The sequence below is a fragment of the Mustela lutreola genome, chromosome 5 (assembly GCF_030435805.1).
Source record: "Mustela lutreola isolate mMusLut2 chromosome 5, mMusLut2.pri, whole genome shotgun sequence".
Classification (NCBI taxonomy): domain Eukaryota; kingdom Metazoa; phylum Chordata; class Mammalia; order Carnivora; family Mustelidae; genus Mustela; species Mustela lutreola.
Genome location: NC_081294.1, coordinates 42,602,364 through 42,623,831, shown reverse-complemented (window position 1 = coordinate 42,623,831; position 21,468 = coordinate 42,602,364). Strand labels below are relative to the sequence as shown.

General features: G+C 37.7%; 1 long non-coding RNA gene across 1 annotated transcript in view; it reads left to right on the top strand.

Annotated features, from left to right (window-relative positions):
* Positions 1-6,993: 6,993 nt before the first annotated feature.
* Positions 6,994-21,468, top strand: part of LOC131831782 (uncharacterized) — a 35,749-nt gene continuing 21,274 nt past the window's right edge. Inside the window, exon 1 of the long non-coding RNA XR_009353800.1 lies at positions 6,994-9,590. This is a non-coding gene — a long non-coding RNA (uncharacterized LOC131831782). The remainder of the gene's footprint in view (positions 9,591-21,468) is intronic.

The following is a 21,468-nucleotide window of genomic DNA, read 5'->3' as shown; positions in this document are numbered from 1 at the left end:
AGTGCATGTAAAATATTTACCAAGGAAGGTCATATTCAGGGGTCATAAAACAAGTCTCAATAAATTTAAAAGATTAAGTTGTGTTTTCTGAGCACAACAGCACTGAGTTAGAAATTAGTAACAAAAGTTATCTGGACAATCCCCCAATATTTGGAAATACAGCCTTTAAATAATCCACTGGTCAAAGAAAAAAATCAAAAGGGAAATAAAGTATTATGAACTGCATGAAAATGAAAATGTAACATACCTAAATTTATGGATTGCCTCTAAAATAGTACTTAGAGGGAAATATGAGGCACTAAATACCTTTATTGGAAAGGATGAAAGGTCGTAAGTCAATAACTCACTTTCCATCTTAAGAAACTAGAAAAAGGAAAAAGAACTCATGGCAAACAGAAGAAAGGAAACAATCATTCAGAGAAGAAATCAAATGGAAAAAAAATAGAGAAAATAGAGTTGACTGTTTAACCTTGTGGGGTTCAGAGGTGCCAATCCCCCATGCAGCTGAAAATCTGCATATAACTTTTGACTCCACCAAAACTTAACCACTAATAGCCTGCTGTTGACTGAAAACCTTACTGATAACATAGGCAATTAACACAATTTTTAACACATATTTTGTATAGGTATTATATACTGTATTCTTCCAATAAAGTAAGTTAGGGAAAAGAAAATATTTTAAAGAAAATCACAAGGAACAGAAAATATAACTAGAGTGCTGTACTGCATTCACTGAAAAAAATAAATGTATAAAGAGACCCGCACAGTTCAAATCCATGCTGTTAAAGGATCACCTGTAATGGAACGCAAAAGCAGGCTTTCTGGGGAGACTGATGTGAGTCACAGTCTCATCAGGATACAAGAGAGAAGACAAATAATCACAATCAGAATGAGAGAAATGATGTAACTACAGGATTTGCAGATATCCAGATAATAATAAGAAAATATTATGGATATCCTAATGCCAGGAAACTTGATAACTTAGATTAAATGGGCAATTCCCTCGAAAGATCAAAATACAAAAATCAAATGTACATCCACATACTAACAACAATCATAAAACTGAAATGAAAAAACAGTAATAATAATAGCATAGATATATCTAATAAAATATATGCAAAATCTATACACCAAATATTGTAGAACATTGTTGAAAGAAAAAGAACCAAAATAAATGGAAAACGTATCTGGTAGGTTGGACAGTAGACTCAAGATATCAATTCTCCTTTAATTGATCTATATATTTGACATATCTTAACAGGCAATTTTTGTTCATTTTTGTAGAATTTGATGGACTGATCCTAAAATTCATATGGAAACATGAAAAACCTAAAATATCCCAAAAATTATTGAAAAGGAAATATAAATTTGGAGAGCTTACTATACAAGTTCAATACTTTGTGTAAAATTACAAAATTACAGTATGAGGACAGCATGGTACTAGTTTAAAGTTCGTAAGATATGTATGGCCCCACTTCAATAAGGCCGTGGAATAGGCTAAATTAATCTATTGTATAAGATATCAGAATTGTACATCTGAAACTAGTAGATCACTGTATGTTAACCATACTGGAATTAAAAAAAAAAGTGACCATAGTGGTTACCTCAGTGAGTGGATTAACTGGGAAGGGACAGGAAGGAACATTTTCGTTTGATGAAAATGTGCTGGTATGCACAATACGAGCATAATTGGGTATACATTTCTTAAAATCCATCAGTGACAGTGACAAAGTATTCTGGAATGTGAGAGGGCCAAAAATGAGGGAGGTGAACCTAATCCCTATCCCCCAAGATCCAGTCTAGCAAAACCTTCCTGGCCACTAGATCCCTCCTGGTTCTTTCCATTTTCTACCTACAACCTACAATTTTATTTTCTACCTAAAATTTGGCATATCCTATGTATGTTTATATACACCTTAGTACAAGTTTCTCTTTACTCCCATCTCTAACCCAGATATTAGTGGTTTCTGGTTCCTCCCTGGACATATAGGCTTGGACCTTACTAATTCCACAGCCTTTGGAGGTCTGCAGACCTCCCAGGAGTTTTTACTAATTTCCAGGCTCTATTTTTAAAGATATATTTTTAAGAAATATAATGCACAGAAACTGAAAATATATTCAGCAGGCAGTATGATGAATCTTCACACATTAAATATACTGTGAAACTAGCACCTATATTAAAAGACAGATTTTTTCTTTCAGGCCTAAAGTCCTCAGGTCTGTGCTCCCCTCCTCACCTCTCCTCTTGTGTGCTGAGGGTAACCCCTACTGAGCACTCTAACATAACCAGTACTTTTGCCAGGCACACTTTTATGCCCTTCATGTATATTTACTCATCTAATCTTTACAATAACCATATGACTTAAATATTATTATTGTCCTCATATTACTTATGAGGAAACTAGGAGCATAGGATTTAAGCTATTTGCCAAGATTGCGCAGGTAGTAAATAGCAGAGCCAATATCTAATCTGGGAACTCTGGCTCCGGGGTCAAGTTCTTTACCACCAAGCTGTGTCATGTAACCTATCATGCAGGTGGGATCAACAGTCCACATCAGTGTAATTGGATGTGTTGAAGATTTACCACTTACCTCCATTTAGCACTTAGCACATGATTTCAAATATACCCTTTTTAAAAAAGATTTATTTATTTGAGAGAAGTGGGGGAGGGACAGAGAGAGAGTGAGAGAGAATCTCCAGTAGACTCCCCACTGAGCAAGGAGCCCAGTGCAGGGATCTATGACCCTGAGATCATGACCCAAGTCAGAATGAAGAGTCGAGTACTTAACCTACTGAGCCACATGGGTGCCCTTCAAACACACTCTTAATTGACACAGTTAGATTTGTGGCTCAGGATACTGTGGGAAACATGAGACTCTGAGAAAGGGACTTGCCCAAGGGTCACAATTGTTAAAGAGCGGACAGATCTGAGCCCTCAATAGATTAGGGTGCATTATTTTCTTCTCTATTTCTCAGAGGACAGGAGCAAACTGAGGCCAAGAGAGGTTGAAGGAGTGATAGTGCCCTGTCTCTAACTTGTCCAGCTCAGCACTCTGCATGTGGTTGTTGCTAAACTTGTATAAAGTCTCTCTTAGCCCTGGTGTCTGTCCTGAATATTTATTTATTTAAAGATTTTATTTATTTATTTGAGAGAGAGACAGTGAGAGAGAACATGAGCGAGGAGGTCAGAGGGAGAAGCAGACTCCCCATGGAGCTGGGAGCCCGATGTGGGACTCAATCCTGGGACTCCAGGATCATGACCTGAGCTGAAGGCAGTCGTCCAACCAACTGAGCCACCCAGGTGCCCTGTCCTGAATATTTAGATGAAGCTTGACCTTTGGGGAAATCTGGGTTCTTGACAGCATTTATGCAGATAATAGATTTTCCTCCCTGTCCACACAGATACTGCAGAAAGATGAAAGGAGAATTAGGGATATAAAGAAGGCAGAGAGTGAGCAGGATATAGCATCTCTGTGAATTTGGGGATCCAGTAGGAGTGACTTGCGGGCACTTGGCCTGTCTTTATAGCTACAACCACTTTTGGAAAGGAGTGAACAGTAACTACTTAAGGTTGTGGGGCATTGGGGCTTCCATCAGTACACCTGGGCTGACATCCTAGCTCTGCAAGTCACTAGTTGTATACCCTGGATGGATCATTCCATCCCTCAGGGTCCTGCTTTCTTCATTTTTAAAGTAGTGTTGATAGTATGACTGCTCACTAATACGACAGTTGGATTAAATAAGGTCATCTGTTATTTACCTTATAGATGGCACAAAAGAGGCCGTCAGTACATTTTGTTTCTCTTCCCCATGTCCTGTCTTTGTTGAACTCTCTTCCCTTGATACTGATTTAGGGTAAGTATTGATGACATCTTACTCCCTTGCAAAAGAGAAATGAAGTGAAAAATAATGTTTGTTTTTTTAAAGACCACTTTATTGAGGTATGATTGACATACAAAAATTGTACACATCTAATGTATACAACTTGATGAGTTTGGAGATAATAATAAGGCTTTCTTTAATATCTTTTCTTTTTTAAGATTTACTTATTAGAAAGAGAGAGTGCATGTGTGAATTGGGGGAGGGACAGAAGAAGAAAATCTTCAAGCAGACCCCCTTCTGAGTGCGTACCCCAATGTGGAGCTCGATCTCACAACCCATGAGGTCATGACCTGACTCAGCTGAAACCAAGAGTCAGACACTCAACCCATTGAGTCACCCTGGTACCCCATCTTTAATGTCTTCTTAGTGTTGGGTGTTTTCATCAATCTTACAAATGACTGGCAACAAGGCCTAATTTAGATATATTGAGTGGGGAGAAAAAAACATTGGATATACAGAGAACACTGTGAAAGAGAAAGATGTGTTACGTACCACTGAGCAAGGAAAAGAATGACAGGAAACCTGTCAGTGGAAATAATACCAGCCAGAAGGTAGTGAGGTAACTTCTTTAAAGTAGTGAGATTTGAAAAGAAAAGGAAGAGAGAGGAAGGAAGGGAGGAAGGAAGGGAAAAGGGGAGGAAGAAAGGAGAGATGGGGAGGAAGGAAGGGAGGGAGGAAAGAAAGAAGGAAGGGAGGGGAAGGGAGAGATAGGGAGGAAGGAGAGGAAGAAGGAAGGAAGTGGGGGAAGGAGGGAGGGGAAAAGGAAAGAAAGAAAGAAGGAAGAGAGGGAGGGGGAGGGGAAGGAAAGAAGGAAGGGAAAAAAAGAGCAAGAAAGAAACTGTTGATCTAGAATTCTTCATTCAGCAAAAAATATTTAAGAAACAAAAGTGAGATGAAGATGTCTTCAGACCTACAAAAACTGTAAGATTTTATCACCAACAGATGTGCACTACAAGAAAGGTTGGAAAAGTCTTACAATCACAAGGGGCATGCAGCAGATTCAAATCTGGATCTATTTGAGGAATGAAAAGCATATAAATATAACACTTTCTCCCTTTACTTAAAAATCTCTTCAGAAGATAATTGCAAAAGTAATAATTGGCAAAAGTAATAAGATGTAGCAAAAATAATGACATGTAGTCAGTAACAACACAAGATGTATGAGGGTTTCTTAGCATATGTGTAAGTAATATGCATAACAAGAATAGTACAAAGGGAAGGAAGAGCTATTAAATGGAAGTATATTACTGTATGATTCTTAATCTGTACCTAAAATGGTATATTTCTTGAATATAGTTTGAAACACATTAAAGATGTACACTATAAATGTTTGGCTAAGCATACATCAAGAAATAAAACAGAATTATGAAAACTACTGAATTCAAAATTAAGACCAAACAAGACCTCCCCAAAAGGCCCCCAAAAATATAGCAGGCTGGTAGATTTAAATACAAACGTATCATTAGTAACAGTCCAAATGATTGAATTAAAAGCCAGAGATTTTCAAATTGAATATAAAAACCACACCCAACATTACAAATATAAAAAAGAAAAAATTGACTAAAAGCAACAAAATGAAAAAAATATGCCATACAAAAACTAATTTAAAGAATGAGTAGCTATGTTACTATCAGGCAAATTAGATTAGAGTGTAAAATACAATCAAGGATAAAAAGGGTCATTTCATAATGATAATGGGACCAATTTATCGAGATGAAGAAACAATACTAAATTTTTATGCACCAAACAACAGAGTATCCAAATACATGATGTAAAACTGATAGATCTGAAAGAAGAAATAGACAAATCCACAATTACAGTGAGAGAATTTAATACCAATCTCTTAGTAATTGACAGAACAAGTAGAAAGAAATCCTGTGAAAATGTAGCAGAATTAAAAACTTTCAACTACCTTGACCTAATTGACAGGTCACACTACCAAATAATGGCAACATACCATTTTTTATCATGTGTGCATGGAACATTTACAAAGATAAATCACATTTTGTGCCGTAAAATTAAGAGACATGGGGCGCTGGGTGGCTCAGTGAGTTAAAGCCTCTGCCTTTGGCTCAGGTCATGATCTCAGGGTCCTGGGATCAAGCCCCGCATCGGGCTCTCTGCTCAGCAGGGAACCTGCTTCCCACGCCCCCTTCCTGCCTCTCTGCCTACTTGTGATCTCTGTCAAGTAAATAAATACAATCTTTAAAAAAAAAATTAAGAGACATAATCAAATATAAGGTGTGGACCTTATTTGTATCCTGGTTAGTATGAACTTACTGAAAAAAAAAAAAAAAGAGGAAAGTGAGAAAGGTACTAAAACAATAATATTAAATAATGATTGTTAACTTCACATCTTCCTCTATTTATTTTGGTGTCTTGTCCTTCATCATTGACCCTGCTCAGAACCAATTCTTTTCTTCTTTCTTTTCCTATGTTATATATTTCAGGAGAATTTTAGCCACAGTTAAAATATTAGGTCAAATTATCACAAATCTACTAAGCAACATTATAATTTCATGTAAGATAAGCAATTCAGATGGTGGTTTCATGTGAATTTTTTTAAAGTTGACACATCTGTTCAACTGAGTTATATTGACACAGTATGTATTTTATCTTTTTTTGAATACTTATTTTAGAGAGCGCATGAGTGGGAGAAGAGCAGAGGGAGAGAATCCTCAAGCAGCCTCTCCACTGAGCATGGAGCCTGGCCTGGGGCTTTATCTCATAACCCATGAGACCATGACCTGAGCTGAAACCAAGAGTTGGACACTTAACTAAGCAACCCAGGTACGCCACAATATATATTTTCTTAATGTTCTTTGAATTAAGACATTGATTTGTTGTCCAAAAGTGATCTTTACATATGACTTATCAATACAGGTTAAGAGGTACAATTAAATCATAAAAATGAATTTTGAAAGTTAAGTATTAAAATGTTCTTCTAACTACCTAGCTATGCAAATTTTGTACACCAGAAAAAAAACTTATATTAAAAATTGTGAAGCAAAATACATATGCTGTTTTCTGTATCTTTTAGAATTCTCTCTTCAAAAAAAGGCTATTTTCCAAATATACATTCTTTTTTTTTTTTTTTTTTAAGTAGGCTCCATGCCCAGAGTGGAGTCCAATATGGGGCTTGAACTCAAGACCTGAGCTGAGATCAAGAGATCAAGATCATTTAACCAACTGAGCCACTCACATGCACCCAAATATATATCCTTAATCAATACATTTTATAATGATAATTTTATAGTAACCATGATACCAGAAATTACTGAATTAAATTATTTATTTTAAGGCTTTACAATCTATTTTTCAAGCTAACTGGCTAAATATTAACATTTACCTACAATGTATGGATTCATTTTGCACACACTATTTTCTAAATTTTCTAATCAAATTCCATTCATTCAGGACTGGTTCTTCTTCAGGTACAGCAATGTCTATATTTACACTTTCAATTTCTTTTTGGTATTTATTACTTGTCTGAGTTACTAATGTCTCACTTTGGAGTAATTCATCTTTACAAAACAGAATTACTTATACAGAATATAACATTGTCTTTCTCTAGTGAGATATTCCTTCTCCAGACTTCTAATAATCCCCAAACAATAAATGTTACTAATAATCTTGTATATTTCTTTTCTGGAGAGTTTTAAGGGGTGAAGAACTGGTTGTCTTTGTGTTCACTCACATGGCATAATGGTGTGTAGATGCTGTATGTAGAATGGTTAAGAGATTTATGTTTAAGGAAATTGAAAGCTTCAAAAAAGTGAGTTGAGTTTAAAGTAGTATTTTCCAACTGTGTGCTACTGCTATTTCCTAAGCAAAATCACTAAGAGTCCTTGAGGAAAAAAAATAGATTTCTGGGCCTGACCTAGAAATTAAAATCAGAACTTCTGGAATTACGATCATCAAAGTCTGAGAATTAGTAGTAAAAACCATGGTTCAGGATGGGCTTTAAAGAGTTCAGAGATCAAATTTGGACTTAGCACTTGAGCTAACCTCTGGTTAGGACTAGCTTAGAATGAGAAAAATCTCCATTTCTAGAGAATCACATTCTCAATATGTAGCCTTTTCTCTCTCCCCCTTCTCAGTCATGGGCCCAAGGAAGGGATGGGTTTTCTGCTGGGTTAGGGTGGCCCTGTGAGATTGGGGGCAAAGAATTGCAAAGAGTAGAGCCACAAGTAGGACAGGGTTCACTTTCCATGGGGGAGGGGGACCCGACATCTAGAGAAATGTCTGCCCCAAGTTTCTGACAAGCTGGGCCTTTTAAGGGGTTCTTAAGGGTAGGAGAGGGTTACAGCTGCACCCATGGCTGGGTGTGGGGTGGGGGTCAATGTTTGGCCAGGTCAACCAGAAGGCAGCAGGTTTTTTGACAGGACTCTGTCTGTGGCTCATCTGGGATGTGGGTTGCAGTCAGGCTAGAAAAGAATAGGTTTTGTGGCTGGGGTTAGAAAAACAAAGAGATAGGCCCAAGTAAAGACACCTGTGAGTTTTGTATGAAAGTGACTGGGGAGGGGTGGTGCTTTGAATAGATTCCTTTCGTGCTGGAAGTAAACCCAGGTGCTAATTTCAGACATGAGAGTGGAGGAGAGGCGCCATCATGCAGAGAACTCCAAGCAGTTTTCCAGACTCAGGCTTCTCTTAACAGAGGAGGATGGACTTATCGTTTAGTGCTAGAAATACTCCCCGGGGCCTGTGGGAGAAGAGCCTTCTGAATTTTCTTGATTCCTGATTCAAATCTCCCATAAGATGGGAACCGGAAGTTCCAATTGTTGATGAACAATTTGGGCCAGTTTGGGCGCAGTGTATGGACTCCTGCAGGAAGGCAGACAGAGCCCCTCAACAGAGAGTACGTTGCTGGGCCACAGACCAGGCAGAGAAAAGGGTCTAAGAGTACCTGCAGCTTTCCATGGTTCTGTCACCTGGGAATCCCACACAGAAGACCAGTGCCCGGAGAAATAATCCTCCAGGAAGGGAAAGAAGAAAACTATTAGTGAGGACCATTTATTATTTTTTAGTTTATGGCTGTTTAGAAAAGGACTATTACACTGGAGAAGAATAATTTTATATTCTGATCATAGTTCTATTTTGTAAAAATATATTACTCCAAAGTGAGATATTAGTGCCTCAAACAAGTACACGTAAGATTTTCGCATTTCATTGTGTGTTAATTATATGTCAATGAGAGAAATAAGAAACAACAAAAATCATAGAGAAAAAGCAAAAATTTTTAAAGTATCACCAGTAATGGAAATTATTCCAATGAGAAAGGATAATAGAAAGGCTCAACTATTTCATATTTCTAAAGGACAGTTCAAGGTGTTCTCCCTAATATGCTTACCTCTTAGAAAATGATAAAAGAATGTGATTAATGATGATTCATATTAATGATTATAATTCAAAGCAACAGAAATATTTGGAAATAAGAGCTTGTGGGGTTATATCTTGCTTTAGTATATTTATGCAGATATTTCTGTTTTTTTCCTGTGTACAATTTTGACTTATGTTTTCAAATTTATAGTCCCTTTTTTATTAGTTTGCATCAGAGAGGTTCTTTGAATTATATATCATTACCAAGAAAGATAATGGTTTTTCCCCTGTCTTCATAATTTCAGATTGTCTCATCCATCTTTATTGACACTCTTCAACAATGACATCCTCATTCAAGATAAGATCACTACAGTTGTGGGAATAAAAGGTACAGCATAGAGAATAGTAGTCAGTGGTATTGTACCAGTGATGTATGGGGACACGTGGGAGCTCTACTTGTGGTGAGCATGGCATAATGTATAGAATTGTTGAATAGCTAGCTGTATACCTGAGACTAATGTAACCTTGGGTGTCAACCACACTTGAAAAAAAAAAAAAAAAAGTCAACCAGCAGGTGAACTCCCCCATCTCCAGTAACTTCCCACGGGCTGTTTCAATTCAGTTTTAAATTAGGATATGCTGGGACGCCTGGGTGGCTCAGTTGGTTAAGCAGCTGCCTTCAGCTCAGGTCATCATCCCAGCATCATGGGATTGAGTCCCACATCGGGCTCCTTGCTCCGCAGGGAGCCTGCTTCTCCCTCTGACTCTGCCTGCCACTCTGTCTGCCTGTGCTTGCTCTCGCTCGCTCTCTCTCTGACAAATAAATAAATAAAATCTTTAAATTAGGATATATTGATGCCTGGACTAAACAATTGCATTGGCTTTTCTGTTTTTACTAAATTTGGTCACTTTAATACCTTTTAGGTATGCTGCTTGCTACTTTGAAGTCACATTCTTTTCTCTGCCATGCCCCATACCAATCTAACCAAAACACCTGCCACAGGATTTTCCATTTAGAACAGTGAAAATGGCTTTACCTTCTCCATAAGACCATGGAAACTCAGAATCATTGAAACAGATAATCTTGGAACTAAGTGCACAAGAGAGCTCACATAGTGTAATTTCTTACCTTGAGGTTGAAAAGACATCCTTTTCTGATAACGGAGAATATTTTGCCTTATACAGACCCTTAGTTTAGAAAACAGGGAGTAATGTACATCTCACCATTTCACGTAGATGACAAACATGCTAATATATCTTTGTTGCTCATATTTAAATTGAAATAATAGTTATATATTCTGATCAATTTCCCCTCCTTATTGCTAGTAACCTCCCCTTCCTTTTAAGGAGGTCTGTTGTCCAGTGTAGAGTGATATAACAGCTTTCTCTTTATTAGTGTTTGAATGATACACATTTCCTCATCTTAAAATATGTCTAATAGGAGCATATAGTTCCTTAAAAAAAAACTCACTCTATTCATCTTTTTATCATCTTATTATGCCTTTTTGCATAATATGTAGTCTAGTTACAATTAATTAGATTTTGATATATTTGGGTATACATGTAACATCTTACAATATGTTGTCCATTTCTCCTGTTTTTGTTTTGTATATATTTTTATACACTTTAATTTTTATATACATTTAAATAGCCTGAATATTTTTTAATATTTTATTTTTCCTTCCTCTTATTTTATTAGTTATGCATTCCTCTACTAATCCTTTTCTGGTTACCCTACACAAAAGAACATGTAATTTATATTTATTCAGATCTAATATATATCAATACTGCTACCACTTTCTAGTCAAATGCAGATACTTAGAACAATTTGACTCTATTTACTCCCCTCCAATTTATGTTCTCATGTTTCTGTATTTGTATATGTATATTATTTTATGTGTTTATATGCATTGTAGACAGAGAGAGAAAAGGTGTGCAGCTGTATTCCTCCTACTCTTTATAGCCCTGGTTTCTGGGATTTTTGTGAAGCACAGGATACTCCATACACAAAATTGATCATTTGTCTCTCATTTACATTTATCTCATCTGCCGGCCCTCTGTTTCCTCTGTTCCATGCTTATCATTGGCTGTTCCACCACACTAACCTGCTTCCTTCAGCAAACAACCATTGAAATTGTATTTACAAAGATAGTTTCCACTCTTTTTTTTTTTTTTAAGAGTTGGGGCAAAAGGAGAGAGAATCTTAAGCATGCTCCAAAACCAGCACAGAGCTGGATGTGGGGCTCGATCTCACAGCCCGAGATCATGACCTGAGCTGAAATCAAGAGTCAGACACTCGGGACGCCTGGGTGGCTCAGTTGGTTAAGCAGCTGCCTTCGGCTCAGGTCATGATCCCGGCGTCCTGGGATCGAGTCCCACATCGGGCTCCGCAGGGAGCCTGCTTCTCCCTCTGACTCTGCCTTCCACTCTGTCTGCCTGTGCTTGCTCTCGCTCGCTCTCTCTCTGACAAATAAATAAATAAAATCTAAAAAAAAAAAAAAAAAAAAAAAAAAAAGAGTCAGACACTCAACCAACTGAGCCGCCCCGTGGTTTCTATTCTTAAATGGATATGCCAGGATTGGCTACTGCCAATATATACAATTGGAGTTTGGATGGATCAGGACAGATCTGCGAGTAGGCCCAACTTTGTGACAGGAGAAAAGCAGACTGTCAGATATTGTGACTTGGTGTCTGCCATTTGCCCAGTCTGAGGACCAGAGAGCTCAGCTCAGCCCACCAGGGTATGATGCAAGAAGACAAGATGATGCAAGAAGACAAGACCTTCAGATGAGGAGACTAAAGTGTGAAGATATTTGAGAGGGTTGACTAGTAATGAGGGAAAGATTCAGAAGTTAGGAAGGAGTCTGGAATGTATGAAAGAGAGGAAAATAAGAAATACAGGGTTTGGGGGAAAAGAGTTATAAGAGCTGAAAAGAAGGAAATCCACATGGAAGGACAACTTGGGAGGCAAATGGGATGCAGGCACATGACCATCTGGAACATTGCTAGTCACGGGGGCAAGGGCAGTGAGGGTGGCAGACCACACGGTAATTCTAAAAGCTCCTATCACTTTTGCTTCCATTCCATTGTCTTAAATTAGGTTGTATGTTCAGGTCTGAAATATATGGTACAAAAATTCCTTCAACGAGGGGCCTGGTGTGTCAGACAGACTCTAAGATTGACTCTAATTACCTCCACATCTTTTTTTTTTTTTTTAAATTTCCACATCTTGATACTCTCCCCTTGTGTAACTCCTTCTTATGTGGCAAGACCTGTGACTTACCTCTAACCTATAGACTATGACAAAGGTGTCACCTCTGTTATTACATAACAAAAAATGAAAAGGCAATACTAGTGGATGTTCTTCCTTGCTGAGGTGGATGAAGTGTTCTGTTCATTTGAGGGGAGTAATATGGAGAGAGTGCCACTTGACAAGGTGGCTTACGCTAAAAACCAGCCAGGAAAAAAAGAAAAATCCATAGGAAAATGAATTCTGCCAATTACCTGCATGAGCCTGGAAGCATCTCCTTTTCCAGGTGAGCATTCAAATGACACCTCAGCTCTGGCTGACAACTTCTTTATAGCCTGTGAGAATCGCTGAAGCTAAAGACCCAGTTAAATTGTGCCTGGGCTCCTGATTTCAAAATCTGTGAATTAATACACAAGTATTTTTTAAACTACTAGTTTGTGGTAATTTATTATGCAACAATAATTAACTGATATGCCAATATTTGAGGGGTTTGACAGGAAAGAATAGAAAATATTTTTGAAAAATAATTTAATCAGCCATGGTCTACTTTTCAGATCACAAATATTTACCCCGTTTAACTTAGCATGCATAGTATCCTCACCCCCTCCCAAAAGGAGGCAAAAATTTCTGTCATTTCATCCTGAGGTTCAAAGTCCAGGATCTCATGTTTGTTTCTATGTAGGTTTCAGATATACCCTCTCTTAATTCAGAGACTTGTGAACTAAAAACCACAAGTTATCTGCCTCCACATCCAAAAGCCAATGAAAGAACAGAGATAGGATAACCACAATGAACATTCCCATTTGGAAAGAGAAAGATGGGAGACTGCAGTAATGTCTTACATCGATGGCTACCAGTGAACAATTCCTTCTGGTGTTTCTCTCATTTGGTGCCCCCACTTGAATTTCAGCTGGCCTTGCAACTTGTTTAAATATAAAATGTTGCAGAACATTAGTTTGTGCTAATTCATATCCTAAGCTTTAAAAAAGGCCTAAGAGCTTCCAATTTTGTACTCCAAGGATCCAACCACTCTAGAGAAGAGTGTGATTATCAATGAACCATGATAGGCTTTTAAGGAAGCCTAAGTGAGCCAGCTGAAGAGGCCACATGGAGGAGAACCAAAGTGCTCTAGATGATAGCCCCACAGGAGATCTCAGCCTTCAGCAAAGGCCCAGCTGCCACCATTGTGGACATTATGAATCAGCTGAACCTCCAGTGAACCATCTTGGACATCCCGAACCTACGGACCCGTCAGATGACTGCTGTCACAGTACATACCACTTAGAGAAGAACTACCCAGGTGAACCCAGCTACCCCACAGACTGTGAGCAGCGATCATTGCTGTTGAGTGAAACCAGTAAGCAAGGCATGTGGCCCAGGTCCTGAGCAACTGGCCTCATGCCTGTGTCTGAATGTGCACAGGGATCACTAAGGTGGGAGCTGCAGAAGCGATAGTGGTGACAATAGTGGGTACAGCCACAGGAGAGAAGAGGGGCTCCATGTGGAACAGCAAGCACAGGGACCTGACTGGCTTCCTGACCATTCCGAGACCCCACCACTATAGTGACTATAATTGTTAACTCTCTGGCCTGAGACTAGGACAGTTACTGTAGATGCCCAGGCAGTAAACTTTGTCAGCAAATTATTATAAAATAACAGCATACCCATGGACATTGCAATAAAGTATATCAAAAAGTTGTTAGAATTCTTCAGAGTTCAGAGTCTCTGAAAATTTGAAAATTGCTGGGTCAAGGCAAATACCCACAGGCTTAGAAATACCACTTACATTTAAAGACCACCCAATTCGACAGAAAAAACTCCACTGGTTTTTATATGAAGCTTTGCATAAACCAGTTATCAACAAGACAATTGGAAAATTAATGTTTCCTTTTAATTGAACATACAGAGAGACAATACATAAATAGGTGTTTTGCACTATTTCTTGAAGGCACTTTTGGTTTCTTGCATGACCACAAATTACAGAAAATGTTATAGCTTACATTAAATTATCACTGCATAACCTTTAAAGTTAAATTCGGACAGGAAGCTCAAGTATATGAAGAGCTAAATCTTTTTAGAAGAGGTGTTGTGAAATTCATCAACTGTAAATGTACTATAATTTATACTTCAAGATAACTTATCAGAAATACATCCCAGTATTGTCACAGTCTATAAAATACTCTTAACAGTTCATCAATGGAAATAGTCTTCTCAAAATTAAAAATTATTAAAAATTAGTTGCAGTCTTGGGTTTGCCAAGAGCAACTCATTTTGCTTTCAGTTATATTAATTTGATAATGAAGTTACTAGAAGTATGAACTTTGAAGACATAAAGCCAAGCCAAAAATATCTGTTCAATCAAGTTATCACATAATAAAGGGTTTTATCCCTTATTTTATATAATCATGATGCCAAAATATTTTTCACAATTTTAAAATTTATATTCTGATACATAACTACTATCTCTATTATATTTATAAGTAGTAAAATATTTTTAAAGATAATATCTATATATTTTAGTATCCTTAGTAGTCCTTTCTTTTAGATTTTTGAACAAGGGTCCCCATATGTTCATTTTGTAGTGGGCCCTCACATAATACAATATATGTTGTACACACTCCTATTTACTCAATAATTTTTGTTTTATGATAAGAATTTTTCATTTGTAGGACAAATATGATTTGCTTTGATAGTCTTTCAGTTAGTTTTTATGTTGATGCATTTTATGAAATCATATACCCTTAAGAGAATTTTGATATTTAACATGACGCTCGGAGGGCCCTGAAGTTGTATCTCATCTGTACTTCAAAGAACACAAATAGTGATTTCTGTTATATGAGAATATAACAGAAGTAGCAGGAGTTCCAATCACTAGCCTAGTTTTGATCACACAGCTCCAGCTACTCTGGTCTCATTGCTCTTCCTGGAAATATCCCAAAAGCTTAGAACAAGGTCTGTCACAGAGTAGGTATCCTGTAAATACTTGCTCAGTGAGTTGAATAAAAAATGTCTTGACTCTGTGCATGGGAAAATAGAGGTTTAAGTAACTGCATCTCTTTAGCTTAGTAAGTGTTATTTAATACATATTTTGTAGGGATAGAGAACATATGATCTAGGATTGCCTTTAGCTGAAAATGTGGTTGTTGGAGGAAGGGTAGCCCTGGGAGCTTAGAGATGATAATGTAAGAGTCAGTGAGCATCAGCTGAGATTGTGAGAAATGAGGTAGACTCTATGATAAGCTAGCAGCAATTGGTTAAAGACTAAATCACTCAGTAATTAGGACAGGTTACTTCATATGGATGATGACTTCTTTGTGTTCATGGTACCTACACCCCTTATGGGCCAGGAAGGTCCATGAATTACATCTTCTATTTCTGGCCTGAGCATGGTGGCTCTTGTGACATTGGTCACAGTATTTTTTTGGCATCTGATTCAAATGACAGAGTCTGTAGAGAGAAGTCCAGATAAGTTCTTAAGTTGCCATTGCCATGATTAAGACACCGGGAAATGCTTTGAAAAACAAAGAAACATCAAAGCTCTCAAAATCGTCACTTAAATAAACCCTGTGGCTTAAAGTTAAAGACTGGAAGGAAACATTTAAGTAACAGTATAAGTGACCTACTTGACAACTCTTTCTTCTACATTTGAGTTAATTTTCTGGATATGTGTTGCTTCATATTATTTTTAAAGTATTCACATAGGATAGAAATATAAAATTTATTTATCTAAAATGCTTATGAACTCACTGTAATTATGTATTATATGTAGATAGAGATGATTCATTCTAATTGAATTATTCTCTTTATCCCAAATAGTTTTCTTTCTAATGCTGAATCCCCTCAGATTTTTTTTTTTTTTTGATGATTTTTTTTTTTTTTTTTATAAACATATATTTTTTATATACATATATTTTTATCCCCAGGTCTGTGAATCACCAGGTTTACACACTTCACAGCACTCACCAAATCACATACCCTCCCCAATGTCCATAATCCCACCCCCTTCTCCCCAACCCCCTCCCCCCGGCAACCCTCAGTTTGTTTTGTGAGATTAAGAGTCACTTATGGTTTGTCTCCCTCCCAATCCCATCTTGTTTCATTTATTCTTCTACCCACTTAAGCCTCCATGTTGCATCACCACTTCCTCATATCAGGGAGATCATATGATAGTTGTCTTTCTCTGCTTGACTTATTTCGCTAAGCATGATACGCTCTAGTTCCATCCATGTTGTTGCAAATGGCAAGATTTCATTTCTTTTGATGGCTGCATAGTATTCCATTGTGTATATATACCACATCTTCTTGATCCATTCATCTGTTGATGGACATCTAGGTTCTTTCCATAGTTTGGCTATTGTGGACATTGCTGCTATAAACATTCGGGTGCATGTGTCCCTTTGGATCACTACATTTGTATCTTTAGGGTAAATACCCAATAGTGCAATTGCTGGGTCATAGGGCAGTTCTATTTTCAACATTTTGAGGAACCTCCATGCTGTTTTCCAGAGTGGCTGCACCAGCTTGCATTCCCACCAACAGTGTAGGAGGGTTCCCCTTTCTCCGCATCCTCGCCAGCATCTGTCATTTCCTGACTTGTTGATTTTAGCCATTCTGACTGGTGTGAGGTGATATCTCATTGTGGTTTTGATTTGTATTTCCCTGATGCCAAGTGATATGGAGCACTTTTTCATGTGTCTGTTGGCCATCTGGATGTCTTCTTTGCAGAAATGTCTGTTCATGTCTTCTGCCCATTTCTTGATTGGATTATTTGTTCTTTGGGTGTTGAGTTTGCTAAGTTCTTTATAGATTCTGGACACTAGTCCTTTATCTGATATGTCGTTTGCAAATATCTTCTCCCATTCTGTCAGTTGTCTTTTGATTTTGTTAACTGTTTCCTTTGCTGTGCAAAAGCTTTTGATCTTGATGAAATCCCAGTAGTTCATTTTTTCCCTTGCTTCCCTTGCCTTTTGCGTTGTTCCTAGGAAGATGTTGCTGCGGCAGAGGTCGAAGAGGTTGCTGCCCGTGTTCTCCTCAAGGATTTTGATGGATTCCTTTCGTACATTGAGGTCCTTCATCCATTTTGAGTCTATTTTTGTGTGTGGTGTAAGGAAATGGTCCAATTTCATTTTTCTGCATGTGGCTGTCCAATTTTCCCAGCACCATTTATTGAAAAGGCTGTCTTTTTTCCATTGGACATTCTTTCCTGCTTTGTCGAAGATTAGTTGACCATAGAGTTGAGGGTCTATTTCTGGGCTCTCTATTCTGTTCCATTGATCTATGTGTCTGTTTTTGTGCCAGTACCATGCTGTCTTGATGATGACAGCTTTGTAATAGAGCTTGAAGTCCGGAATTGTGATGCCACCAACGTTGGCTTTCTTTTTCAATATCCCTTTGGCTATTCGAGGTCTTTTCTGGTTCCATATAAATTTTAGAATTATTTGTTCCATTTCTTTGAAAAAGATGGATGGTACTTTGATAGGAATTGCATTAAATGTGTAGATTGCTTTAGGTAGCATAGACATTTTCACAATATTTATTCTTCCAATCCAGGAGCATGGAACATTTTTCCATTTCTTTGTGTCTTCCTCAATTTCTTTCATGAGTACTTTATAGTTTTCTGAGTATAGATTCTGTGTCTCTTTGGTTAGGTTTATTCCTAGGTATCTTATGGTTTTGGATGCAATTGTAAATGGGATTGACTCCTTAATATCTCTTTCTTCTGTCTTGCTGTTGGTGTAGAGAAATGCAACTGATTTCTGTGCATTGATTTTATATCCTGACACTTTACTGAATTCCTGTATAAGTTCTAGCAGTTTTGGAGTGGAGTCTTTTGGGTTTTCCACATATAGTATCATATCATCTGCGAAGAGTGATAATTTGACTTCTTCTTTGCCGATTTGGATGCCTTTAATTTCCTTTTGTTGTCTGATTGCTGAGGCTAGGACCTCTAGTACGATGTTGAATAGCAGTGGTGATAATGGACATCCCTGCCGTGTTCCTGACCTTAGCGGAAAAGCTTTCAGTTTTTCTCCATTGAGAATGATATTTGCGGTGGGTTTTTCATAGATGGCTTTGATGATATTGAGGTATGTGCCCTCTATCCCTACACTTTGAAGAGTTTTGATCAGGAAGGGATGTTGTACTTTGTCAAATGCTTTTTCAGCATCTATTGAGAGTATCATATGGTTCTTGTTCTTACTTTTATTGATGTGTTGTATCACATTGACTGATTTGCGGATGTTGAACCAACCTTGCAGCCCTGGAATAAATCCCACTTGGTCGTGGTGAATAATCTTTTTAATGTACTGTTGAATCCGATTGGCTAGTATTTTGTTGAGTATTTTCGCATCTGTGTTCATCAAGGATATCGGTCTATAGCTCTCTTTTTTGGTGGGATCCTTGTCTGGTTTTGGGATCAAGGTGATGCTGGCCTCATAAAATGAGTTTGGAAGTTTTCCTTCCATTTCTATTTTTTGGAACAGTTTCAGGAGAATAGGAATTAGTTCTTCTTTAAATGTTTGGTAGAATTCCCCCGGGAAGCCGTCTGGCCCTGGGCTTTTGTTTGTTTGGAGATTTTTAATGACTGTTTCAATCTCCTTACTGGTTATGGGTCTGTTCAGGCTTTCTATTTCTTCATGGTTCAGTTGTGGTAGTTTATATGTTTCTAGGAATGCATCCATTTCTTCCAGATTGTCAAATTTATTGCCGTAGAGTTGCTCATAGTATGTTCTTATAATAGTTTGTATTTCCTTGGTGTTAGTTGTGATCTCTCCTCTTTCATTCATGATTTTATTTATTTGGGTCCTTTCTCTTTTCTTTTTGATAAGTCGGGCCAGGGGTTTATCAATTTTATTAATTCTTTCAAAGAACCAGCTCCTAGTTTCGTTGATTTGTTCTATTGTTTTTTTGGTTTCTATTTCATTGATTTCTGCTCTGATCTTTATGATTTCTCTTCTCCTGCTGGGCTTAGGGTTTCTTTCTTGTTCCTTCTCCAGCTCCTTTAGGTGTAGGGTTAGGTTGTGTACCTGAGACCTTTCTTGTTTCTTGAGAAAGGCTTGTACCGCTATATATTTTCCTCTCAGGACTGCCTTTGTTGTGTCCCACAGATTTTGAACCGTTGTATTTTCATTATCATTTGTTTCCATGATTTTTTTCAATTCTTCTTTAATTTCCCGGTTGACCCATTCATTCTTTAGAAGGATACTCTTTAGTCTCCATGTATTTGGGTTCTTTCCAAACTTCCTTTTGTGGTTGAGTTCTAGCTTTAGAGCATTGTGGTCTGAAAATATGCAGGGAATGATCCCAATCTTTTGATACCGGTTGAGTCCTGATTTAGGACTGAGGATGTGATCTATTCTGGAGAATGTACCATGTGCACTAGAGAAGAATGTGTATTCTGTTGCTTTGGGATGAAATATTCTGAATATATCTGTGATGTCCATCTGGTCCAGTGTGTCATTTAAGGCCTTTATTTCCTTGCTGATCTTTTGCTTGGATGACCTGTCCATTTCAGTGAGGGGAATATTAAAGTCCCCTACTATTATTGTATTGTTGTTTATGTGTTTCTTTGATTTTGTTATTAATTGGTTTATATAGTTGGCTGCTCCCACGTTGGGGGCATAGATATTTAAAATTGTTAAATCTTCTTGTTGGACAGACCCTTTGAGTATGATATAGTGTCCTTCCTCATCTCTTATTACAGTCTTTGGCTTAAAATCTAATTGATCTGATATAAGGATTGCCACTCCTGCTTTCTTCTGATGTCCATTAGCATGGTAAATTCTTTTCCACCCCCTCACTTTAAATCTGGAGGTGTCTTCGGGCTTAAAATGTGTTTCTTGGAGGCAACATATAGATGGGTTTTGTTTTTTTATCCATTCTGATACCCTGTGTCTTTTGACAGGGGCATTTAGCCCATTCACATTCAGGGTAACTATTGAGAGATATGAATTTAGTGCCATTGTATTGCCTGTAAGGTGACTGTTACTGTATATGGTCTCTGTTCCTTTCTGATCTACCACTTGTAGGCTCTCTCTTTGCTTAGAGGACCCCTTTCAATATTTCCTGTAGAGCTGGTTTGGTATTTGCAAATTCTTTCAGTTGTTGTTTGTCCTGGAAGCTTTTAATCTCTCCTTCTATTTTCAATGATAGCCTAGCTGGATATAGTATTCTTGGCTGCATGTTTTTCTCGTTTAGTGCTCTGAAAATATCATGCCAGCTCTTTCTGGCCTGCCAGGTCTCTGTGGATAAGTCAGCTGCCAATCTAATATTTTTACCATTGTATGTTACAGACTTCTTTTCCCGGGCTGCTTTCAGGATTTTCTCTTTGTCATTGAGACTTGTAAATTTTACTATTATGTGACGGGGTGTGGGCCTATTCTTATTTATTTTGAGGGGCATTCTCTGAACCTCCTGAATTTTGATGCTTGTTCCCTTTGCCATATTGGGGAAATTCTCCCCAATAATTCTCTCCAGTATACCTTCTGCTCCCCTCTCACTTTCTTCTTCTTCTGGAATCCCAATTATTCTAATGTTGTTTCGTCTTATGGTGTCACTTATTTCTCGAATTCTCCCCTCGTGGTCCAGTAGCTGTTTGTCCCTCTTTTGATCAGCTTCTTTATTCTCTGTCATTTGGTCTTCTATATCACTAATTCTTTCTTCTGCCTCATTTATCCTAGCAGTGAGAGCCTCCATTTTTGATTGCACCTCATTAATAGCTTTTTTGATTTCAACTTGGTTAGATTTTAGTTCTTTTATTTCTCCAGAAAGGGCTTTTATATCTCTCGAGAGGGTTTCTCTAATATCTTCCATGCCTTTTTCGAGCCCGGCTAGAACCTTGAGAATTGTCATTCTGAACTCTAGATCTGACATATTACCGATGTCTGTATTGATTAGGTCCCTAGCCTTCGGTACTGCCTCTTGTTCTTTTTTTTGTGGTGAATTTTTACGTCTTGTCATTTTGTCCAGATAAGAGTAAATGAAGGGGCAAGTAAAATACTAAAAGGGTGGCAACAAC